The 22,177-nt window shown below is 40.6% G+C and overlaps 1 protein-coding gene across 15 annotated transcripts in view; it reads left to right on the forward strand.

Annotated features, from left to right (window-relative positions):
• The window catches only part of tenm2a (teneurin transmembrane protein 2a), a 308,508-nt gene that overhangs the window by 99,663 nt on the left and 186,668 nt on the right, over positions 1–22,177 (forward strand). The window lies entirely within an intron of this gene.

The raw sequence follows: 22,177 nt of genomic DNA on the forward strand, positions 1-22,177 counted from the left end.
CCGAGAAGAAGAAGAAAGAAAGAAAGAATAATATTCCGATGCGAAAACAATGTTTCCCATTTTTCAAATATCATAAACTATACATTTTCGGAAAGCGCGAGCGCTTTCCTACCTCATGGTGTGGGTCCCTGGTCACTGACGGGTACTTTCGATAATTTTGAGTGGGCTCCGCCCACTTTGTGTTTTTGGCCCTCTATACAGTAATAATGTTCAATTTTTGCCTTACATGCTTATATGCACGGAACATGCAAGAGATGGGGAACGTATTCGTGAGCTACTTAGCGCAAATGAGTGCTTTATATGGGGATGACGACCGCGAAGCGGTCGTCATCCCAATGTAAAGTGCTCGTTTAGTGCGAACTTTTGCACGGGCTTCGCCCGTTTACAACGGTAATGTTCCATTTTCCTACAACTAATTAGTATGCACGGGGCGTGCATGAGTGGAGGAGTGCGTTAGTGAGTGTTTGGAAGTGGGCGAGCGCTTCGCGCTCGATTTTGTGCGCACTACGTGCGCACTTTCGCAGCCGTGCTTCGCACGGCCTTACGAGATTAATAGGCCTCTCGCCAGCTTGTGGCGCTCGGGCCTAAATATAGCCGCAAGCGGCAATGATCGGCCCTCGCCACGCCGCCGCCACGCCACAAGAGGAGGGGGCGCTAACGCGCCCCAATTGTCCTTTTATTACGCCTACTGCTGAATCTGTGACGCTGTCACATCTTCTCCCTTTTGTTTTACCATCAAAAAGCAATTTTATTTTGAATTCTTGGCAAAATGTGCACAGACACCATGACTCTTTGAATAAAAATGCGGATAACTTCTGATGGTCCTGAAGATGAGTCTCACCAAATTTCAGGTTAATATGTCTAACGCCCTAAGAGGAGTTCGTGAAAGTCTAAAGTGTAAACATGTTCTGGCGATTTCCCCATTGGAATAACATGGAAGGTTTCGGTCATCGTTACGGCAACGCCATAACAATTATGACATGGGTCTCATTGACTTTTTTGATGGGGCCAAAATTGAGTTATGTGTCAAATTTCATATAATTTTGCAAAACTAAATATTTAACCTCCATATAAAATCTGTAGGGGGCGCTGTGGCTCCAAATTAATTTATTTCACTTCAAGTAGGTTTAGGGCAAAGAGTTTAACAACTGATTCTAATTTGACGCAATTCGGACTTTATCTGCGCAAACGGCAGAAATGTTAAATTTGGGAGATTTCTGAAATTCTTGCTACAGTTTGCGGCTTCGCCGCACAGAGACCGTGACAGGTATCAATGTAATTTGGATAACTTTTGATGTCCCACTCCTCAGTAGCATTTTCACCAAATTTCAGCTTTTTAGGGCCACCGCCCTGGGAGGAGTTCGTAAAAGTACGACGTTTGGAAAAACTCCGAAGTCATGTTTAGCCATTTTTGAAGCAATATGGCTGACATTTGGTTGGGCGGACGGCGTTGCCGTAATAATATTTTTTACTTCTCTTGTCACCATCTACCTCTGCGCCAAATTTCATGATTCTACGATCAGATTTTTTTTGGGTCATTTCCCATCTCTCAATGCATTTTTGGTACATTTGGGGGCGCTGACGCGCCAATTTTTTTAAGGTTAGAAAAAGGAAATAGCCGAATGCAGAATGTAGAGAGGCACGATTTTTAGAGGTGTGCTAATTTTTGTGACTTTTCGTCAACGTTCACTGGGTGAAAAATAGGGGGGTTGGTCCCGAGAAGAAGAAGAAGAAGAAGAAGAAGAAGAAGAAGAAGAAGAAGAAGAAGAAGAAGAAGAAGAAGAAGAAGAAGAAGAAGAAGAAGGAGAAGGAGAAGGAGAAGGAGAAGGAGAAGGAGAAGGAGAAGGAGAAGGAGAAGGAGAAGGAGAAGGAGAAGAAGAAGAAGAAGAAGAAGAAGAAGAAGAAGAAGAAGAAGAAGAAGAAGAAGAAGAAGAAGAAGAAGAAGAAGAAGAAGCGAAAACAATGTTTCCCATTTTTCAAATATCATGAACTATACATTTTCGGAAAGCGCTTTCCTACCTCATGGTGTAGGTCCCTGGTCACTGACGGGTACTTTCGTTAATTTTGAGTGGGCTCCACCCACTTTGTGTTTTTGGCCCTCTATACAGTAATAATGTTCAATTTTTGCATTACATGCTTATATGCACGGAACATGCAAGATATGGGGAACGTATTCGAGAGCTACTTAGCGCAAATGAGTGCTTTATATGGGGATGACGACCGCGAATCGTCATCCCAATTTAAAGTGCTCGTTTAGTGCGTACTTTTGCACGGGCTTCGCCCGTTTACAACGGTAAAGTTCCATTTTCCTACTACTAATTAGTATGCACGGGGCGTGCGTGAGTGAAGGAGTGCGTTAGTGAGTGTTTGGAAGTGGGCGAGCGCTTAGCGCTCGATTTCGTGCGCACTATGTGCGCACTTTCGCAGCCGTGCTTCGCACGGCCTTACGAGATTAAGAGGCCTCTCGCCAGCTTGTGGCGCTCGGGCCATATTATATTTTTTATCATATAAATTATTTGCATACATTTTTAAACACAATCCAATGCATTTTCTCATTCGTCCAGGAGTGATTCATTGTGGAAAAACCTTTGAAACTTTTTCTAAGACAATATACAATAATGTATTTATACCTTGAGTGATTCCATTGTTTCCACATTGAATTGTCTCCTGACCAGCGAGTCCCTCCTACATTCTGTCCTAATGCAGCAGGGTCTGGAATCGGACCATAGGGGGGCGTCAAAAAAACTCTCCAAGCATGAACCGGTCCAACCACCGCCGCTAATTTGTGTCTCAGATTTACAGATTTTTGTGCGTCAATTGTTTACTGCAGATATCAGCAAAGTTTCTCAGTTCTCTGTGTTATTTCCATTTTATTTTTTCCTCATAAACCGCCATGTTTGTTTAGACATGAATGAACCATGCGTTTCTCTGATAGGGTTAATCTGCCTGTCAGTCACGCCCTTTGTAAATCGGAGCGGCTGTATATGATTCCAGACCAAAACATCTTTGTAAAGTATTTCCAAAGCGTGTGGTCTTGGCTGGTCGGGCAAGTCTCCTGCTTAAGCAAACTTCAATCAATCTAAAAGAAATAATCGTTTTACCTTTTTTTTAAATAAAAGGCCATAATGTAATGTTTATTTTCATCCTTGACCTACAAGCGAATATTTCTTACCAATATTTTTAGTATGTTGTCAAATATACACTTTCCAGAATAGACTTTTGGTGTAGAGAGAACCAAAAAATAAACATAAAACAGAGAAAATGTGTTTTATAACAGGTCAATTTAAGTAAATGTGAGTAGAAAAAGAATATGGACATTGCAAATTCTTCCACACACTTTGATGTTTATAAGGGTAAGAAAAGTAAATATTCCCATACCTGCACAGGCTCCTGAGATCCTCTGCTTATTACAGTTATAAAACCTCGGCACACTGAAGATTTACAAATCTTTGTTCTTGTGACAGAAATAGCAAACAAACTCAGTTCCCATGGAGCTCCTAGCGCTCCCGATTCCTTCCATATTGTATGAAGCTAGTCAGGCCTGTGTCTCCAGGGCTGAGCCATTTTAATGATTTATAGACAAGACGTAAGATTTTAAACTCTACTCTGTGACACGCTGGTTGCTAATGCATGACCTGATGTTGTGTGGGAGAGTGGACAAAAATAAGTTGTGTTTGGAACTTATAGTGTGAATGTTAGACTTTAAAATAGGACACAGAGCGTTATCTGCAACTTAACAAAGGGATCAGATAATTTACAACTGTATGCCGTTATAATAAGAAGACCTCAGACCTTAATATGTACTACTTTTTGTTTGTCGGTGTAATCCCTCATTCGTCCAGGCGTGTTCCATAGTAGAAAAAGCTTCAGTTGTAGTCATCTGGACTCAGTTTGAAAAAATAGACGTTTCGACTCTCATCCAAGAGTCATTGTCAATAAAAGAATTTAGATCGAGAACTCCGATATTAATACTGTTCTGTGGTAAGACCCGCCCATTGGGAGGAGCCTTCCTGAAGTAGAAAGAGTTGTTTGTTTCAACAGAAACTCCCCCCTTGTATCTACCGAGCTAGCCTATTCAGAATCTTAATGGGCTATTAGAATCCTCTTTGTCTTTGTGAGACCCTGGCTCAACCACCCTGAGTACCTGATTAGCATCCGAATGTCCTTGTCCTGGTCCTCTACCTTTCCAGGGGTTCAGTAACCCATTATAAATAACAGGAAGATTAAACCTTAGCCCTCCATTTCTGTTTAAAGAAGGTCTTTCTTTTTTAATAAAAATAGCTTCCTTGACTCCTCTTTCAAACCATCTTTTCTCCCTGCTTAAAACCTTCACCTCACCGTCTTCAAACGAGTGATTAGAGGCTTCAAGATGGAGATGCACGGCACTCTGAGGTCCTGAACTTGTATTTCTTCTGTGCTGAAAAAGCCTCTTGTGTAGAGGCTGTTTTGTCTCACCTATGTACCGTTCTTTACAGCTTTCTTCACTGCATTGGATCGAATAAACTACATTGCTCTGTTTTTGAGTCGGCAACTTGTCCTTAGGGTGAACCAGTTTTTGTCTTAAAGTGTTTCCTGGTTTAAAATAAACAGGGACTTCGTGTTGTCTAAAAATTCTCTGCAGTTTTTCCGACAGGCCAGACACATAAGGGATAGAAACACCCTTCCTTCTCTGTTCAGTTTCCCTTTTGTCCTGCTTTTTGGTTCTCTTCACTCTGTTGAGAGCCCAAGCGGGGTAACCACAGGCTGAGAGGGCATTTCGGACATGTTTTTCCTCTTTCTTCTTGCCCTCTGAGCTGGTGGGCACACCTTGAGCTCTGTGTTGTAAGGTTCTGATCACACCCAGCTTGTGCTGTAGTGGGTGGTTGGAACCAAAGAGCAGATACTGGTCTGTGTGTGTAGGTTTCCTATATACTTCTATTTGGAGTTTCCCGTCCTCTCCTCTGATCGTGGAAAAATCAAGAAAGGCCAAGCGATTCTCCTTAGCGTCTTCTCTTGTAAACCTGATATGTGGGTCCACAGCATTGATGTGATCAGAGAAGGTTTCCAGCTCTTGTTTCTTAATTGTTACAAAAGTATCATCGACATAGCGGAGCCACAGTTTTGGGGCTATGCCTGAGAATGAGGACAGTGCCTTCTTCTCAAAGTGCTCCATGTACAGGTTGGCCACTATGGGAGAGACGGGCGAGCCCATGGCACAGCCATGAATCTGTCTGTAAAATTGTCCCCGGAATTGAAAGTAAGTGGTGTTCAGACAGATGTCCAACAGTTTACATATGTGTTCAGGTGTCAGTTTGGTCCTTTCCTGTAGGGTGGTGTCTTCCTGCAGTCTGATCCTCACCGCTGCTACTGCATCAGAGGTCGGGATGCAGGTGAACAGGGACACCACATCATATGAAACCATGAGGTCATCTGGGTCCAGTTGGAGATGTTTCACTTTATCCACAAAGTTGTGCGTGTTTTCCACATGATGTACCGAATTCCCCACAAGCGGAGCCAATATAGTTGTTAAATGCTTGGCCACATTGTAAGTGATAGAATCTGTGCTGCACACTATGGGTCTGAGTGGAACATCCTTTTTGTGTATTTTTGGAAGGCCATAAATGCAGGGCATGGCTTCACCAGGATACAGTCTGTAATACAGAGGCCGGTCTATCGCTTCCTCTTTTTCCAGCCTTTGTAAACAGTCTATCACTTTCTTCTTGTAGCCACTGGTCGGATCTCTTTTCAAGCGCTCGTATGTGGTCGTGTCCTCGAGGAGGGTGTGGACTTTGGCTTCGTAATCAGCTGCGTTGAGAATCACAGTGCAACGTCCCTTGTCTGCTGGGAGGATGTTGATGCTATGATCTTTTTCCAGTGCTGAAAGTGCTTTTCTCTCTTCAGATGTGATATTTGAAGGAGGTGGTTTTGCGGTACATCATGTGGAAAACACGCACAACTTTGTGGATAAAGTGAAACATCTCCAACTGGACCCAGATGACCTCATGGTTTCAGATGATGTGGTGTCCCTGTTCACCTGCATCCCGACCTCTGATGCAGTAGCAGCGGTGAGGATCAGACTGCAGGAAGACACCACCCTACAGGAAAGGACCAAACTGACACCTGAACACATATGTAAACTGTTGGATCTGTCTGAACACCACTTACTTTCAATTCCGGGGACAATTTTACAGACAGATTCATGGCTGTGCCATGGGCTCGCCCGTCTCTCCCATAGTGGCCAACCTGTACATGGAGCACTTTGAGAAGAAGGCACTGTCCTCATTCTCAGGCATAGCCCCAAAACTGTGGCTCCGCTATGTCGATGATACTTTTGTAACAATTAAGAAACAAGAGCTGGAAACCTTCTCTGATCACATCAATGCTGTGGACCCACATATTAGGTTTACAAGAGAAGACGCTAAGGAGAATCGCTTGGCCTTTCTTGATTGTTCCACGATCAGAGGAGAGGACGGGAAACTCCAAATAGAAGTATATAGGAAACCTACACACACGGACCAGTATCTGCTCTTTGGTTCCAACCACCCACTACAGCACAAGCTGGGTGTGATCAGAACCTTACAACACAGAGCTCAAGGTGTGCCCACCAGCTCAGAGGGCAAGAAGAAAGAGGAAAAACATGTCCGAAATGCCCTCTCAGCCTGTGGTTACCCCGCTTGGGCTCTCAACAGAGTGAAGAGAACCAAGAAGCAGGACAAAAGGGAAACTGAACAGAGAGGGAAGGGTGTTTCTATCCCTTATGTGTCTGGCCTGTCGGAAAAACTGCAGAGAATTTTTAGACAACACGAAGTCCCTGTTTATTTTAAACCAGGAAACACTTTAAGACAAAAACTGGTTCACCCTAAGGACAAGTTGCCGACTCAAAAACAGAGCAATGTAGTTTATTCGATCCAATGCAGTGAAGAAAGCTGTAAAGAACGGTACATAGGTGAGACAAAACAGCCTCTACACAAGAGGCTTTTTCAGCACAGAAGAAATACAAGTTCAGGACCTCAGAGTGCCGTGCATCTCCATCTTGAAGCCTCTAATCACTCGTTTGAAGACGGTGATGTGAAGGTTTTAAGCAGGGAGAAAAGATGGTTTGAAAGAGGAGTCAAGGAAGCTATTTTTGTTAAAAAAGAAAGACCTTCTTTAAACAGAAATGGAGGGCTAAGGTTTAATCTCCCTGTTATTTATAATGGGTTACTGAACCCCTGGAAAGGTAGAGGACCAGGACAAGGACATTCGGATGCTAATCAGGTACTCAGGGTGGTTGAGCCAGGGTCTCACAAAGACAAAGAGGATTCTAATAGCCCATTAAGATTCTGAATAGGCTAGCTCGGTAGATACAAGGGGGGAGTTTCTGTTGAAACAAACAACTCTTTCTACTTCAGGAAGGCTCCGCCCAATGGGCGGGTCTTACCACAGAACAGTATTAATATCGGAGTTCTCGATCTAAATTCTTTTATTGACAATGACTCTTGGATGAGAGTCGAAACGTCTATTTTTTCAAACTGAGTCCAGATGACTACAACTGAAGCTTTTTCTACTACTTTTTGTTTGTTCTACTACTAAATCTTGTAAAATATGCCTGTCAGTTTATTTTTTTTTATTTGTTCTGTGTTTGTTCAATATTTCTTAAATGAATACACATTTGAATGAAAGTAAAGTTTGTTAATGCTGAACTACTATTAGGTGGTAAATTCCTGTAACTCTCAATGGTCAAACTCTTCTACATCCAGCATTGATTCTTGGCATCGGCAGACTATGCAAATGCCGTTATAAGGCCTTGCCAGAAAACCCCCCAAAACCTGGTATCAAAAGAAAAAAAGTTCAGTAGTTTTCATCAAGATGTTACAGGCAGATTTTGGATGCTAGATTGTGGCATGAGACTAATTTGAAAATCTCTCAATTTGTAAAGACTATCACTGAAATATGTTGCACAGGGCCTCAAAAACTATTACTACCTTTAAACAACCTGGGCAATATATAAAAAAAAACAAAATACTTTTAAACATTTAGATATTTTTCTTACAATTAATATAAGCGCTGTTCATTTTATTCAAAAGCTTTGTTCTTTAAAAAAACAAAAAACAAAAAAACAGAAGGAATAAACAGGAACAAGGCTTTTGATTTATTCCAAAATGCAAAAAAATCTAATAAAATTCCTTCCAGCAAAGTCTGAACTCACGACTTTACCGACCTTTAAAAAAAGCAAACTATAAAGATTATAAAGATATATATAAGCTGATCACTGACTATTAGACATGACTGAATCTCATTGAATCCTCTATCATCGTCACTATAGTAACTTTCACCCTCACTCATAGTGTGAATGCAGGCTGAAAATACAGTACAAACACATATTACAATAGGATCAAAATACTCTACCCTTTTGCTTTTATGTATCTGTAAGAACATCGCCCCTTCTGCGCTCGCTCTTTACACCGCGCGCATTACTATTCAGCTATAATGACGTACGATTCTGTACATAATGAGGTTTCTGGGCACGGCCATGTTTAAAGTGAGTTTTATTTAGTGGTGCGTGCGTATTCCCAGAGTCCCAGCTGCCTTTGGACTGTGCACAACAAACGCTCACAGTATTGCTCCACTAAAACCTATACAACAACCTGTGTGTGCTCCCAATTGAATGCCTACAGGAGGGCCATCCACTCACACGCAGCACCGTCCTGGGACTACAAGGCACTATCTGTAGCATTTTGTAATTGTTTTGGACTAATCCAGGTTTTAATATGTCTGTCGCAGCGGGGAGGCCTTTCACGCTTAATAGACACTATGGATTTGTTTAATTATGTCTAGTGCGATTGCCAGAAGGGGGTTAAGCAGGAAGTGCGGGCTATTTCAAGGATTTCTTTTGATGATTGTTTATGGGTGAGGAAAAAGAGAAGGTTACATAAGTGAAGACATAAAGCAAACTTCTGAAATGTCAAAGCCGGAAAGTGGAAATCAATGCGCTTCGGGGGTTGTGCTCATTTTGTATCACAAGAGCGGTGAACACTGTGTTTAGTGCAATGAAATATGGTGCGATATTATAAACACAATGCAGCAATAATTTGAAACTATTCGTATCAGAAGTAACATAGATAATGCATAATAATGGTTGTCTAAATGATGTAGTTGGATAAAAAAAAATAAAAAAAATAAAAAATAAAAAATAAACAGAGCTAGCTCATTTTAATCTGCAGTTGTCCAAAATGTATACTCCTCACTTTACAAGAAAATTCAGAGTATCCTAAATATTCATGAGTTTTTACGCGTTTTTCTCAACCTTAGAAGCCAGAGTGGAGTTTTGCCATCATGGTAATAAAGTGGTGGACAATAAAGGAGTACAAAAGTAAAAGTAGTGTGCTTGTGTTGTTAATATATCTGCACTTTACCTAAAGGTTTTGAGTTCAAGCCCCAGCTTTGATCAAACAAAAACATAGACATAAAATTCACTTGAAAAATTAAGAAATGTATTCGAATTGCTTTTATTGACAAAAGAGCAGCACAATTGTTATCAAAATCAGTACATTTAATGCTTTAACAGTTCTCAAAAAATGTGTGAAATACTTTTCAATCTTAAAATACATTTTTGAACGGGTATTTCAATACTGTTACTTAATTTTATTTTATTTTTTTTCATTTTCTACATTTACTTTTAATTGAATATTTTATCTAATCACTTGTTTGCACATGTATCCGTACTTTTACTCAAGTAACTCAACTCAGTACTTATTCCACCACCGCTGTAATACTAACAACATCTAGCATGCTAACAGTGCATAAGCATTACTCCCTGGCTCTTGGTCAATAAAACCGTATAATTAGATGCAGAAAGCACACGGCGGTCTCATTTCAACCCTAAGAGCTGCGTTTACAATATATCTGTTTATACTTTATTGCGTGAATAATCGGGTATACAGCCATCTTTAACAGCTACATACCTATACTCGCAACAATAGATGTATAGGTAACAATACATTGCTATGAATACAGTCCCACCAAGTGCAGTAAAAGGCTCTTTCTGAAAACTAAAGTGCGGCGGCTGAATGCAGAGCTGATATATGCACTGGCTCATCCACACACTGAACCCTTGGCAGTGCTTGTGTAGTCTGTTTGAAGTGGTGTCTCACGGGAGGCTACAGGACTGTGGCAATGCTCAACCTCGCTCTCTCTGCCGCTCTTCCCCTCGCTCGCACACACACACATACGTAACGCACCTACACAATCGCACACAAAGCATTCGCACTAAAGAGCCACAGCTTCTCCTCAAATACTCTCGTCTCATCTGCGTCCTTTTATTCTCGCAGCCGTTGCTCCAAATTTCCGGGTCCTCGCGCATTGATAACGTGCAACAGTGTATTATGTACAGGTGTCTGTTTGTTGTATGTCGCATTATTATTGTTTAAATATCCCAGGTCATTGTTGAAAAAGAGGTCTCGAGCTCAATGGTTAATTAATGCCTGGTTAAATAAAGGTGAATATGTTCTGTCAGTGGTTAGGGCAAAGCTATAGGGCAAAAAAGGAAATAAAAATAACTGTTTCTTATATTGATCAAGCACAGTTTAATATTTAAATGTCTTTCAATAATATTAGTTCATGCAATTTACTGTACAGTTAAAGAAGAAAAGAAAAAAACATCAAATCAATCCACATGCTTTTACTGACAGATAATGTAACTATGTAACTATTTGGATAGAAAATCACTTGGGTAAAAAGTGATCATTGACCAATTGAATTGCGATTTATTTAGATAAAAAATCTAATTGCATGGCTGAATGGAGAACATGAATACATTCCCAGATAAAGCAGCACAGATAACAAAAACTATACTTAATAAAAGCATTTTTGTAATGAATTAGCCAGTTATTATTCCAATATTGGTCTGTATTGAAAACCAAATATGAAGTGGTTTAATGCATGTGTAAAAACGATAAAATGTCTTAAATAATAACACATTTCCAGTCAAACAATTGCTCTTAAAATCCACCATCTCGTCTGTTTTCTCCATCTTCCCTCGCATTGTTCTGCACACACATACCGCACAGCCCCGCGCGCGCATCTTGAACAGGTTGCACTTGTTTACAGCCACATTTTTCATTATATATATATATATATATATATATATATATATATATATATATATATATATATATATATATATATATATATATATATATTTACCACATGCGCTCATATCTGGCTTCATCATTCTCACACTGGCCGAGTGAGATTGAACCAGCCCACTGGGGGTCGGGGCGAGGATATTACCCGAGCAGCATCAGCGTGGCAAAGGCCTCGCATGCTCTCGTTTGTCCCCTGTTAGGATTAGAATAGCCCTGCCCGGAAGCGTGCGACGTTAGCCCGGGCGGACACCGAAGCCTGTGCTGATAAGAGAGTGTATTTTTGAACTTGTAACTATGCGCCTTCCTCCCTCGCTTCTGCTTTGCGTTGCCGAGCTGCGTGACCCGATCGAGGCCGTCCAGATTTAACGCGGCGCAGTAAATTTGAAGACCCGTCATGCGCGAGGAAATAAAACAACTGCGGCGCAAAAAATCACACGAGGAAAATGTATCAAAGGTGTGTGATTTCTTAGAAGGGGGGGAAAAAGCGTAAAAGATTATTTTTGTTTACGCAAGTATTTTGTGATTTGTATTATAATGAATTCTGAACAGCTGTGTGTCAATCGGTTTCGTATTCAGAGGTGGTTTGTGCTGTGCTCTTTCATTTCACCTCCCGCTTTTTTGAATTGGCGTAAGACTTCTAATACTTAAATGTGTTTTTTGTTGACTAAAAAACGAGCTCTAACGCCATTTGAATCACTTTAAATGTTTTTTTTAACCACCGCCGAGACCGTCGTCGGGCGGTCTCCCACCTAAATACCGACTATAACTGATTTGTATTATTAAACGCTCATGTTCTGATGCTAATTTAGTTCGGGTACCGTTGTTACCAGAGTGCAACAGTGGACCGCGCAACAATCCGTCCCTTCGATTTCCGCCGTACCCCTGGGCAGCCCGACAATGTCCGCTAATGGATAAGGAGTGTACCTACATGAGGCCAGATGGGACACCAAAAGGAGGAGAGCGATAGAGAGAACGAGAGAGAGAGAGAAAGAGAAACAGAGAGAGAAAGAGAGAGAGAGACAGCCATGCAGAAACACTCGGAGCTAAAACAGAATGCACGCTGTACGGACCGCAGAGGAAACAGGGAGAGGAGGGAAGGCGGAGAAGATAACGGAGAGGAGAAAAGATGAGGGTTGAGTAATGGGAGGAGAGAGAAGAACAAAAAAAACAGAGGATGGAGAAGAGAGAAAGGAGAGAGAGAGAGTGCCGCGCTGCCAGTGTAACACCCTTGTTCCATGTGTTTATCCACGGCTTCAGCTTCCAACTCGTAAAGTGCTACACAACTTAAGCAAAACACCGACTCTCGCTGAATGACTGCGTTCCGCTACCGCGACTTCAAGTGCAAAGTGACAGATGCCTCCAAATAATCATCATTCCAAAAACTCCAAGGCGAAAGAACGCGCTCGTTTTTTTTTTTTTTTTTTGTAGAAACGATAGTTCAGAAAGTGGGGCTTCGGCGCCACCAAAATACATATTCACTTCTTCACTTAAAGGACTTAAAATGATGTATGCGTTTGTATAATTCAAAACGGCGCGCAGAATACGGGGGTTGTTTGCAGTCTTCTGTCTCTTTGTATTACTTTCATTATTTCTACATTTTCTCCTTAAACCAAAAGACCTTGCGAGCGTCTATGAAAGGATTAAACGGTTGTCTTGGTTCCCACGACCCTTTTGGATTCGATTTGAGACGTTTCGATATTCACAGTCCACGCTCCATGAATTAATTAAGTTCAATTCGGCTGTTGTTAATTATAACGTGCCTCTCAAATGACGGTGTAGTGAAATGTGACAACAGATAAACATTCCCGTCCGTCCATAAGAATGATTCACTTGAATGAATCGCCGTGTTTTCTTCTGATATCTGTCATATCACTTATTGTCAAATAGTCGTGCAGCGCATTTGTTTGAGCGTTTGTCGGCGTGTCATTTGGATAAAGATATTTTGACAAACACTTTGGGGCAAAATCACTATCATCTACAAAACGATCCATTAATGCATATAGAGCCGGACGAATAGTGACCGCACTTTATCACAGCGACGACTTTTAGCGCAAATTGTGGTTGGATTTGTCTTTTCATCGGCGCTGTCAGGACGTGTCTCTTTTCAATTATTCCAAGGAAATTAACGTCTGCCAACACCGCCCTGGATCACTTATGAGTTCTTTGACACATTTCATTTTCTACCAAAAAGACACGCTTGTTAATGCAATGTCTTAATTTGTAGGTTAAAAAATACCATCATTATTTTTCAACTTCTGAGTGATGTATTACTTTTCAAAAAGTGCCCTTTTCCTTGAAGAAACTTTGTAAAATTAGACTTTTTTCATTATTTCCATGTTTTCCCAGGATGTTTTAAATACATTTTGTGTAAATATATTTATTTATTTGTTTAGTTAATTTGTTAATAAGTTATCATGTGGTATGGCCATAACATGATTGTTTTCAGTGCAAAAAAATCCCATGTAAAACTTCAAATTCAGCAAAATGTTTTAATAACTGAGCGTTTATAACATTTCAGAAAGAGATTTTGAATACATATTATAAATCTTACGCTCATTAGCTCATAGCAAGTCTCCAACATTTATTTTATGTAGTTTTTTTGTTGTAATCTCTTTGAAAAATGAATCGAAAATGTACTTCCAGAACCAAGCGGTGGACGATCACTGTTGAGCCAATTATTTTAGTAAAGTGGCACAGATTAATGGTCTTTCTTGTTTATGTCCGTGTATTTTAGATCAAATTGAATCAGAAAACGTGATTGTTCAATAAGGTTTTTTGTGTGTCATTCATTATTGTATACACTCAAACTCATTCATGTAATTCCCTATCATTTTTAGGTTAAAAGACGTATTGCTGAAACTTTTGAATTCCGTCTCCCTCTTTTGTCTTAGCTTCTTTTTGTCCCCATTCTCACCCAGCTTTGATTCCTTTGCACGCTGCTCCCGTCCTTCACCTCCTCCATCATCTCCCCTTCTTCAGATCTAGAGGGGCTTTTTCCTCCCGACCGTATCCACTTAGCTTTTAGTGCTCTTCTTTAGCGCCCACTCCAGGGGAATCCAGCTCCTCTCTCCAGACTCGGCCTTATTTTATCTCGTGTCTTATTGTGCTTGCATATATGAAGAGAGAACCTAGAGACTGACAGGACATCAGTGTTTCTAGGGATTGTTTTTGTTTTTTTTCCCAGTTTTGTTCCCTTTGTGTGCCCATGCGAACAGGCCAAAGCCACAGGTGAATTATTAACGAGATGGGGAATTGCGTCGCACATGTCCCACTGCTTGTTACATGAAAGAAAAGGGTGAGAGAGCAAGCACGAAATGTCATTCTCGTTTAAAATTCCAGGTAACTTTGGTCATTTTTAGGCTCTGAGCCACGCCGCCCTAGCAAACCAAACATATTTATTTCATGTAAAGGCCCTTTATCATGTTAATAGTTCAACATATTATCGTTACTTTCACTTTCAAACCATATCTAGTCTACTTTTTTGTTTTTTGTTGCACAATTGATTAGTCTTTGGTTTTGTGGCCATTTACTCTCAAGAGCTCATCTTATTTTGAATATTGTACTACATAAAGTTAAAAGTTAAAGTTTGAAGTTTGAAATATGGTGACTGAAGGTGTCTAGGTCGAGAATATTCTTAAAATATCAGAAAATGTGTTTTATATCTTGACATTTGTATTTAATAATGCAGCTTTATATGTGTTTTAGAGTGTGTACAGTTCAGCAATTGCAAAATGACTACGATATGACTAGGATTTGTTGACTAGTCATAAGTAATCGATTAATTCCCTACGGTCTGTTATTGACATGTTGCTAATGGTTTCAGTTTGATCCATTCTCTTTGTAATCAAGGGATGGACGTCACCAAATGGAAGCAGCGAAGTGAAATTCAGTGCTGTGTCATTGATGTTGAAAATAGAAATTGGAAATAGCAATTCGCAGATGTGCGTACATGTTTTGAGAATGCGTGGACATTTGGAGCTTCATTGTCTTCCCTTGGTAAAGCACCCTCTCCTCTCCATCAGCAGGTAGTGCATGGCTCGTTGTGCAGGCAAAATGAGCCGAGCAAAGACAGAGCGTCTTCTGGCGTGTCACTGCGGGCCAAATGCCTTATTATGTCAGATTTACAAATTCCCTGCTCCAGTGTCGCAGGGAAACAGTGACCTACATAACTACAGACCAGAGAAGAGCAAAACTGGCCCCGTTCTCGCTCCTTTATCTCTGCGTTCTCCAGGCACTGGCTCAGGAAGTTATCGCCCTTTTTTCAGATGTCAGGAGCAGCAGATACAGGAGGGGAGAGGAGCCAAAAGTTTTAGTGAAGGAAGTTATTGTTACTTTAAAATAAACTTCTGTGTAGTGACCCAAATAATTGCATTTGTGAAAAAGTAGTCACAGCTTTGATGTTGTGTTTGATTTGTTTCAGTGGCAAATGGCAAATGACAGAAAGTGCAGAAACAAAAATGTTGATACAATCTCTCTCCTTCAACACTTATATCTCAAAATAGGACTCAAGCCAGTTTATTTTTGTTTTTGTGTTGTAAATAATTCCACTCGTATAGAATTGTGTTAAAAGATACATATTTTGCATAATTAGATATATGCTTTTGAGAATTTTAGAAATTTAAATTGAGAACATTTTATCTTTTAGAACTGAAAATATTATATCCACTGAAAGCATACATTACTGTGGGAAGAACAGTTAGAACTCCTTCTACTGGCAGCATAGGGAATTACAAAGTGGAAATAAACAGAAGCTAGCTTACCCCGACATGCTCATTTTACTGTAGATGTGCTCAAGCCTGGCAATGATTTATGGACTCCAAAAAAAAAAAAACGTAAAATTTGGAAACAAAGGTTTTTTCCTGAAGCTCAGAGGGGAGATGATTCACTAAACGGGATCTAAATACAACCCCATGTATGTTTTTGATGGAGGAACAAGGCTAAAAACGAAAAAAAAAAGTAGTTTTTTGCGTAACCAGTGTCCTTTAATATTCCTTTAACGTACAGAAAATTGAAGATTTAGTCAAACCAATGTCATACAGTAACTTTTCATTGCACCTTTGGCATTGGGTATGATAAAAGTTTTATATTTTGGCGCAGTACCGGCTGCCGTTCTAATGGTACGGTCAGTCGCGGGGGTGCCGAGGTGGTCCAACCAACCTGCCAGTAGGTAAACACCATCTGTTCGCACTAAATCCCCCTTCATGCACAGCACTATAATAGAGTGATCCAATAACACCTTGGCTCACTCGCCAGCTTCACACTAAGGTGCTGCACGTGTGTGTGTCGCTGATGATAATAGATCCTGACAGAACTGTTGGCATGTAATTCACATTTCAGGTGTTGCTCTTTTAGATCGCAAACAGACAGGAACAGATTGGATGAAAGAACAATACAAAACCTGTCTTTGAGAACCATGTATCCACAATATGCCGCTACAAATGGTTGAATTTGATTTAAGTTCAATACAATTCTAGTGATAGGTTTATAAGGAATTGGATGAAAATATAACTATGCTGAACTACTGAACAGTTGTTTTGTAACTTTTTCAAGACTTGATAATAATTGTGTTGTTTTCTAAATAATTCAACAATAAAATACATATATTTTTTACCACTAGAGGTGGATAGAGTAGCCAAAGATGTCACTCAAGTAAGAGTACAGGTTCAATATAAGAAGGACAAAAGAGTGGTCCAAGAAATTACTCAAGTGTAAACCGTATTTAGAAAACTACTCCTCAAGTAAGTGTAATCGTAACAATAACTATTATGTATTTAACACCTGAATTATGATTTGACGTTAATGCAATTGGACGGACAAAAAAGTTGAGCCACAAAAGATGGTGTCTAAGAATTGCACAAGAAACAACTATGAAAAAACCAACTGCGCAAGAAACAACTGCGCAAGAAACAACTGCGCAAGAAACAACTGTGCAAGAAACAACTGTGCAAGAAACAACTGTGCAAGAAACAACTGTGCAAGAAACAACTGTATAAGAAACAACTGTGCAAGAAACAACTGCGCAAGAAACAACTGTGCAAGAAACAACTGTATAAGAAACAACTGTGCAAGAAACAACTGCGCAAGAAACAACTGCGCAAGAAACAACTGCGCAAGAAACAACTGCGCAAGAAACAACTGCGCAAGAAACAACTGCGCAAGAAACAACTGTGCAAGAAACAACTGTGCAAGAAACAACTGTATAAGAAACAACTGCACAAGAAACAACTGTGCAAGAAACAACTGTGCAAGAAACAACTGCACAAGAAACAACTGTGCAAGAAACAACTGCACAAGAAACAACTGTGCAAGAAACAACTGTATAAGAAACAACTGCACAAGAAACAACTGTGCAAGAAACAACTGCACAAGAAACAACTGTACAAGAAACAACTGTGCAAGAAACAACTCTACAAGAAACAACTGTATAAGAAACAACTTTACAAGAAACAACTGTGCAAGAAACAACTGTATAAGAAACAACTGCACAAGAAACAACTGCACAAGAAACAACTGTACAAGAAACAACTGTGCAAGAAACAACTCTACAAGAAACAACTGTATAAGAAACAACTGCACAAGAAACAACTGTGCAAGAAACAACTGTACAAGAAACAACTGTGCAAGAAACAACTCTACAAGAAACAACTGTATAAGAAACAACTTTACAAGAAACAACTGTGCAAGAAACAACTGTGCAAGAAACAACTGCACAAGAAACAACTGTGCAAGAAACAACTGTATAAGAAACAACTGCACAAGAAACAACTGTGCAAGAAACAACTGCACAAGAAACAACTGTGCAAGAAACAACTGTATAAGAAACAACTGCACAAGAAACAACTGTGCAAGAAACAACTGTGCAAGAAACAACTCTACAATAAACAACTGTATAAGAAACAACTTTACAAGAAACAACTGCACAAGAAACAACTCTACAAGAAACAACTGTATAAGAAACAACTGTATAAGAAACAACTACAAGAAACAACTGTACAAGAAACAACTGCACAAGAAACAACTGCATAAGAAATAACTGCACTATAAATAAAACTATGAGAAATATGACTAAAAGTAAATTTACTGCCCTTCTTTTGTCCATCAGTTTAAAATGATCACTTAACATGTAGATATAATTTGCTCTTTAACCACTGATCGAAACTCCGCCCCAATCGAAACTCCGCCCCGATCACAGCCTCCACAGTAAACGACAGTACGATGTTTCCAGTCCCTGTGGCTCAGCCTGCCTCCTCCTTATTGACAGAAAGCCCATCACACCAGCTCACACAACACTTTGAAGTATTTTCAAACGCCAGTATCAGACTATTCTGGATCTGCCACTCTTCTCCGTCACTTAGCATTTGTTGCCAAATTACACCATAATCTCTTCTCTCTCATAATGTCCCTCTCTCTCTCTCTCTCTCTCTCTCTCTCTCTCTGTCCCTCTCTGGGCCTTCCTCTGCCCTGTCTCCCTCCGTCTGTGTCTCCCTTGCCTCTCTTAACTCCATTCGTAGCCTGGGGTAGAGACGAGTCAAATCAATCAATTCGGGTTTCGTGAGCAGAGCAGTTGTGTGGCAAGACAGTGACCTTTTAGCTTGTGTGTATGCGAACGGTTGGAGCGGGAGAAAAAAAGAATACTTTCTGCCTTCAAGCGCTTAGTGCCAGTGCCCAAAGCTAGCCACTAAGGACACGCAAATCCACCGCTACCTACTGCCGATGTGACAAGGCGCATTCCCTATCTCGCTCTCTTTCGCTGTCATTTTATAGTGTTTTATGCTAAGCAGCGCATGCCGTTTTTTTGTCATTTTTTTCTACCTTTTTTCCCCCCATTTTTGCCCATCTGAGTATTGACTGTATTGAGTGAGTGAGCTAGCCCGGGTTAAGTGGCTGTGCTTAAGGGCAAAACTGCAACCGCTGCGATCGCCGGCTGCCCCCGTACAGATTTGGAGCGCGCTCTGCAAAACAAGATAAAGCACTCATGAACACACACGCGCGGGGTTCAGAGAAGAGAGGAAGGGGAGAGAGAAAGAGAGGGAAACGGTTTGATTTTCTGTCATCCTTTTGTTTTTGTTAGATTGTCAATTTGTATTTCTCTCATTTCCTTTTTCGCCCTCTCCCACACATTTATGGATCGCGAGTGTTGTCTTTCGCGAGGCAGAGCGGGCCAGATGTGCGCTGACACCACCGATCTATCTTGAAGGTGGGGGGGTTTAATAGAGATTTATAATGATGATCAGGAGGCTAAGGAAGACAATGGGAGGAGATGCAGACTGCTGATATGAGGGGCTTAGAAAAGGGGCAGGTTCAGTGGAGGATCGGCGCAGACTGACTCGTTCTCTAGTATCTACATTTGAAAACACCCGACGTCATGTCACTTTATCTAATCTGATTGTCCCGACGGCAGGACTGGCAGCGTAAATCCACCGTTTGTTCCAATAGAGATCAGGGACTTGGAAGAAAAAACGTTTGCATTTCATGGTGTAGCTTCAGTACAATCTGTGAGAGTTTATTATACATACCTCTGCAATATATACATGCAATATTTAAGAAAACGGAGACATATCTGGCTCTACAATATGTTTTATGTCTCAACCGCCAAAATGTTGTTTACGCTGTTTTTGTATCTGGCAAAAATACAGAGATTGCTGTTTATTTATCTAGTGTTTAACCGAGTTTCTAATTAATTTATGTACTATTTATTTACAGTACTTTTGCACTCAAACAGTACCAGCAAATATGGAACAAAATGAGTAAAAAAGGGAAATAAACTTTCATAGAGAGCTCAATTGCTCTCCATGAAACATCGTTCTTCTCTTTCTCTCTCAAGTGTGGTTGCCTAAAGAAACCGATGTAGTTACTTTTATAAGGCCAAATGTGACATGTATATGCGTATTATTTTTAAGTATTACACTGAATGATCTAAATTGTAATTAAACGTTCTTTAAATGTAAAGAAATGACAATGTATGACTGTTAATGATATGCAATGATATGCTTAAACATTTACCTGCTATTTATTCGTACACAATCTTAGTCAGAGCCACTTATTGTACATAATATTATAACACACTTAATTCCCTTTACCGGCTTAATATTCTATCCATATGCTGTACTACTATTGTGGGACAAATAAAGGTTCTCTTATCTTCTCTTCTCTTATCTATAATGCAACACTAATTAAGTTTACTACGGCTACTTGTTGCTGATGTTGCCTTTTCATTCTCCATTTACCTCCACATTTAGTCACTCCACATTTGTGTCTATTGGTCTGAGCTGGTTAAGAGCTCAAGTTCAGCGCAGGATACGGACTTCAGGGGGAGATATCGACAAAGCTGTAAAATACTGTACACGCTCGAGGCTAGGTCACCAAAAACAAAGTCAGGAATCTTAGGGGCCAAAGCTGCTGACCTGCAGGCACTGAGAGGAAATCTAGTTTGCGTATTATGGGAGCACTTTTTATCTCCTCTCCGATCGCCGTTTGTTAGGATGCTTCGCTATAAAACCTAAGTGTAGCCCGGGTAATATCATCATATAGTGTTTCCATTCCTCTGCTCTTCTTTTTCATTTTCTCCGGAGATTTCAGCTGCATTTTCTTGGCTGAGTCACTACTGTCTGTCCCCATCCCGATGCTAAAACAGCTCATAATTATTGTCTTTGCATCCTTCATGTATAATTTATCAGCCGTTTAAAAGCGGAGGTGCATGCAATTAAATCCAGAGGGTTTTTCAGCACCCTTGCTCCCTGCACAGCCTTTCATATCTCTCTCTTTTCGACAGCTTTTTTAGTGTTTTTTGTGCGCGCGTCCTTTTCACACTTGTGCATCCCGTTCCTTCCTGCCCCATTCGCTCGCTTACCCAGTCCATTCAGCCCCGACGCTTGTCTCCTTAACATCTAAATATGTGTTTGAAATCGGATAAATCACGTTGAAGTGTTATTGTCTGCTCGGCCCCCTGTGTAGTTTCCTTCGTATCCATTTTCCCTCCATCCTTCACTCTTCCTTCGCTCCCCAGTTCCCTCCCTCCTAGCGAGAGAAGGAAGAGGCACGGAGTAATTGGATTCCCCCTAATAGCGAGGGTAATGTTGACAGTACATAAATCCTGCCGCTGAAATAGTGCCTCGTTTATCTTCTGATTTTCATTGTTTTCCGCCGCCTGCATCCCACCTTTCCTTGCATCCTTTCCTCCATCTTTCCTCCTCTCGTCCATCTCCCCTCGGGTCTCATCAGGTAGCCTTGATTGTCTACAATGGGGCCCTCGACACGGGACGCTGCATCTCTGCATAAATTGGTCAACAGACGGTTCGTTTGCACGGTTGAAGATATTGGGGGAAACAAGGCGCGTAAAGGAAAGTGCCCGTAGATAAGAGGAGGCAAAGTGATATGTAAGGAAACATAAGGTAAAACGCGGACACATCCAGCTCTTGATTCGATGCTGTGAGCAAATAAATCTGCTCACGCGACATGTTTCTCCTCAGGGCGCTCAGCTGCTCTTTGCGCGGCGTTGCTCAAGGTGGACTTTTTCTGTGTCACACGTATCAGTGCAAACAATGGTTTCATGTGTTTCTTGTATAGTCGTTTTGCATAAATGCTTATGTCATTTCCCTCTGTCGACTGAAGGGGACAGTAGCGTGAAACTGGCAGAGACCTTCAAAACTTTGGAGTATCTCTTTGATCTCTATATCTGAGCCAAACTGCACTCACAAGACCAAAACCATGCAGGAGTTTATGCAAAAAACAACTATTTATACAGAAATTATATTTAAAGATGCAGATTTAACTCATGATTCAGGCCCCAAACCTTCAGCTCATGTCATTCCTTCTGCTGATGTCTAAAATACATCTTATAAAATAGTCGATAACCATGCTAAAAAAGTGTTTTACAAATTACTATTACTCCTACTGATTTTACTCCTCCTCCTACTACTACTGTAACAAAAAAGTACATGGTCTTAAAATTGTACCAAAATGTTCAAGACCCATGGCGATGTGTTCATTTCTTCTTTTTACTTGGCATAGTCTTGTTCTAAATGTGTCAATCCTTCAAGTAAACATTCATGGGTATCCAAAGTGTAGGCTTT

The sequence above is a fragment of the Eucyclogobius newberryi genome, unplaced genomic scaffold (assembly GCF_026437365.1).
Source record: "Eucyclogobius newberryi isolate DKJ021-1_F unplaced genomic scaffold, fEucNew1.0.hap1 SCAF_11, whole genome shotgun sequence".
Taxonomy (NCBI): domain Eukaryota; kingdom Metazoa; phylum Chordata; class Actinopteri; order Gobiiformes; family Gobiidae; genus Eucyclogobius; species Eucyclogobius newberryi.